This window comes from Rattus rattus, chromosome 11, assembly GCF_011064425.1.
Source record: "Rattus rattus isolate New Zealand chromosome 11, Rrattus_CSIRO_v1, whole genome shotgun sequence".
NCBI lineage: Eukaryota > Metazoa > Chordata > Mammalia > Rodentia > Muridae > Rattus > Rattus rattus.
In genome coordinates, this window is record NC_046164.1 from 85,370,050 (window position 1) to 85,374,815 (window position 4,766).

A 4,766-nucleotide genomic window follows, 5' to 3' on the forward strand; every position below is an offset into this window, starting at 1 on the left:
TCTCTCTCTCTCTCTCATTCCACCTTCTCTTATAAAGCTACGTCAATCAGTGGAACATGGAGGGGAAAGGTAACCAGAGGGCTCAGGTCTGCGCAGGCTGAGGTTAAGCCATTGGCTACTGAAGTGGTTCTAAACCAACTGTTTGGATTACACCTAGAGTTCTAGAAGATGGCTCTACTGACTAGTTTTATGTCAGCTTGACACAGACCAGTCTTCAGAGCTCAGTTGAGAAAACAAGTCCATAAGATTTGGCTGTGAGGTGTTTTCTTAATTAATGATCACTGGAGGAGAGACCAGCCCATTTTGGTCCTGGGTTCTATAAGGAAGCATGGTGAAAAAAAAATCACAGAGGAGCAAACTAGTAAGCAGCACCCCACGCCCCCACCCCCTGGCCTCTGCATCAGCTCCTGGCTCCAGGGTCCTACTCTTTATAAACTTCTGTTCTGGCTTCCTTCAGTGATGGACTACAGTGTGGAAGTATGAACCTAATAAACCCTTTTCTCCCCAACTTGCTTTTCGGTCGTGGCATTTCATTGCAGGAATAGAAACCCTACCTAAAACAAAGACTGCCTTGAATTAGCTCGTTTCTTTGCATTCAAATGATCTCGGGGAAGCCACAGAGAGCCAGGTGGCCCAGACTATAGAGAAGTAAGAGAAAGAAAGACCAGGGCAGCAGATGCTCGTGTCTCACTGAGCAGTTGCCAGGCAGCATTTGCTGTGCTATTAGGAACTGAGAATCCTAAAATCAACATGTCAGTCTGCTGGGCTCTCCAGCTGCGAGCCTGCTATGCCACAGTGAGGGGCCAGAGGCTGTCACCCACAAGTGTGGAGCGGGTGCACATGGAGTGGGGATGAAGAAGAAGAACGAGCTCTCAGAGGACACCCTGACTGCAATAGCCACCCATTTCCTGCACATACCTCTGTTCTTCTAACACTCTGCACTTTCATCTCTATTAAGAAAGAAATATTTTCATTGGAGTGATACAATGAAACACCACTGGCCTTGGACACACAGGATTTTGCTTCTAGGCTCAGTGCCCATAGTCTTCCTGACTAAACAAATGAAGATAATAATGCCACCCTGACGGTTGAGATGACAGAACTGTGCAAACGTTCTATGAGGCATTCTCTGTCTTTGTGACATAGGTCTGTAACTTGCACCGCTCTCGGCTCTCCTTCCTGTTCCCTCAGACAATCCCTCAGTACCTCTCAACACTATTCCCAAGCACACAGAAGAGAGAAAAAGCCTTTAGGAAAAATGCTGCACAGCTCATAAGCGCATAGGGCCAGGAGCTCTCCTGTGCATGCATCCATGAACGCAGAGGGTTTCCTGCCTCATAACTTGGCCAGTTTCTAGTTTTCTCATTATGGATACAACTGGCCTCGAGCCAACAGACTCCGCAAGGCATCACACCTTATTACTGTCAGGCCCAGTAGCAGCTGTAAGGATAAATTTTATTCATTATCATGTAGATGATTTGCAACTAGGAAAATCATAAAAGTAGAGGACTAGACTCTGGTCTATTATAGAGAAGCACTACTGACAGATGCCTTTGAGGGCCGAAGTGAACATTAAATAAAATGGTTCATGGAAAGAGGCTAGCACAGGACTCAGTTCTAAGTACAGATGAAAATTATTTTTCTTTTTCCAGTCTGTCATTAATTTTTGTCCTTGTCTATATAAACATCAATACTTAAAAACACACCAAATGACAAAATAAAACTCAATGTGTTAGTCAAATAATATCCTTATTTTCTATATCTATTATAACTATTTTCCAGCTTAGAATAGAAGAAGACAGGCCTTGATCTCTCTTGGTTCAACATCGGTCAGCACTCGCATCTGAATTTATTTCTGACTTCGTATGTATGTAAGATCATACGGTATTTGTCTTTCTCTGCCTAGCTCATTTTACTTAGCATGCTGTGCCCTAACATCTCCATTCATGTTCTAAGTTGTTGTGTAGAAATCTCCTGCAGGGAAGCTTATTAAGACTCGGAAGCTTCAGACAATCCTGGAATTGACCGGATATACTAGGATCCGTCCTCCTCAAGCATATGTAAGCAGTAGGAACTTCCAAGAGACAGCCTCCAAGAAGCCTAGCTGCCTGGAAGAAACAGAAACCACTCGAGTTGCCTGAAAGAGGCTCGTACCAACTGATCTACATGCAGAAAAGCTCTCCAACCTATTGAGCTGGCTGCTGGGAAGTTGGACGGTGAGCTCCAGACTTCCAGCTTTCATGAGGTATCGCCCATGCTTGGAAGGGGAGTTGCTAATGCGTCTTTGAGTCATTTCTGCTCCTGTCAGTAACTTCTCAAGCACATTCTTGTAATTACCACTACCCCCCCCCCCCCCGCTTCCCCACACCACCGCTCATGTCCGCAAGTGGCAACAGAACTCATTGGCTCACCAAGTCAGACTTTGGTGGTCACCTTATTTTAATTTATCTCAGTTCTCTATCAGAAGTAAGTATGTCTGTTCATGAACAGTTCCATATAACACAACTAAAAGATCCCCCTTTTAATGTTAAATAACATTCCACTGTATGTATGTACCACATTTTCTTTACTAATCTGCCCAAAAAAATGGGAGTTATTTTCTCCTATATCTAGGAAATTGTGAACAATGTTATAATGAGCATGAGAATATGGATACATCTTTGAGATCTTGACTTTCACGTATTGAATATACAGGAAGAAAATTAGCCAATCATATAGTAGTACCAAATTTGATTTTGAGGAACCTCTATACTGTTTTCCATAATGAATGTACCAATTTATATTTCCGTGGTGGTTTGAATACGTATGGCCCTCAGATTCATGTGTTTGAATGCCTGGCTCATAGGAAGTGATACTATTGGGAGGTGTGGCCTGTTGGAGGAAGTGTGTCACTGTGGAGGAGGGCTTTGAGGAGAGATATGTGCATATCCTCAGGCTACATAGCCAGTGTGACACACAGTCTCCTCCTGGCTGCCTGTGGACCGAGATGTAGAACTCTCACCTCCTTCTCCAGCACCGTGTCTGCCCGCACTCTGCCATGCTTCCTGCCAGGATGATGACGGACTAAATCTCCAAAACTATAAACCAGCCCCAGTTCAGTGTTTCCCTTTATGAGAATTATGGTGGTCATGGTATCTCTTCACAGTAATGAAACCCTAGCTAAGACAACTCCCAATACTGAATGTAGCAGGTCTCCTTTCTTCATATCCAGGACAGTGTTGCCTTTGGACTTTACAACAACGGTCTATCTTCTTATGGTTCTGACTTGTGATTCTCTGATGATCAATGACAGTATTCTTTGCTCATTAAAATATCCGATTCGTTTTTGTTTTTGCTTCATTAATTCTCGAGTCATTAATATTTATGTTGCGTGATGAAACCTGAGGTGTGTCATCTAGGAGCCTCTCTTCGGAGCTCCGGTAGCTTCGATCCACCATTTCGCTGACCTCAAAACGTCACCTTTTATTTTGTTCCTTGTTTTGTTAGACTGTGGCCATGTTTAAGTTTTTCCAGAAAAGATAAAGTAAATTTCACTACTCCAAGTCTCCTCATTATCACGGATATCTTTCCAAGGTATCTTAAGTTTATGCTGTGTTAAGCCTTTAAAGGTAAGACAGTTTAACTTATCAGGTTAGACCATGACTTGCCATGCAGTGGAGTCATGAGGGCACAGACCCCCTGACTTTGGCCAGGGGAAGTGCACTGAGGAGTCCGAGTTGACAGATGAGCTGTACCCATGTCTGTGTAGAGCAGACTACCATCTGGAGAGACCAGAGAAGCATTTGCTTCTGCGAAAGACGAAAAAGCCTGCCCCCAACTGCTGGCTACATCATCTGCTCTCTGTACCATCAGTCCGGAGTTCCCAGCACAGGGCCAGAGATCCTATGCCAGAATTAGAATAGTCATCGATAAGATAGATATTTAAAAGTTCATCCATAAGAAATGGTGGAATATTTTGTTCTCACTATAAAAATAATAGAGAATTACTATCATATAAAGAAACAGAGTCCATATGTAGGAAAATGTAGGGCAAGCTCATAATAAACAGTAATCAAGCAATCCTATTTTTTTTTTTTTAGAGTTTATATTTTTGAGTAGCACCTATGTCTATGCTCCAGAAGATAATTTTGGCAGTTGCCTGAAACAGCAAAAATGCTGGACCTACACACAGCAGGCCTTCTGCTGCAGGTCCTACAGCATTGCCACACAGCAGGAGTCAGTCTGTGCTTCCCTGCGAGCTTCCCTTCCAGTCTGTGATTCCCTGCGAGCTTGCCTTCCGCATCCCTACTCACCCCTTTTGGAGCTCTTGTTAGGCAACACAAAGGTGTCCTGACACAAATCCTGCAGTAGCAAGATATTCTTTCTCATGAACAATATAAAGTGCATAGTCTACTGCACGGATGCCTTGAGTGAAGAAATGGTGTATCTTCTGGGCAACGGTTTATCATAGCACGTCAAACAACCTTAAAACCTGGCAATTTAAGACAGTTATTTGCTATTTGTTTACTAACTAAAATAACTAATATTTAACCATAGGACATTCCATTTCGCATTTTCGGATCACAGTTGACCGCAGGTAATTATAGTGTTAAAGACAAAACCACGGAAAAGGAGGAACTTCTGTAAGTTTCTAAACTTACGTCGTTATTAGTTGTGATGTTTCTGTCATTCTAAGTAAGTCTACTTTTGTGGTTTATGTGAAGGAGCCATTTTAATGATTTCAAGAGGTTTCCAAAAACTGGTTTCAGAGCCAACCAAATCCGGAT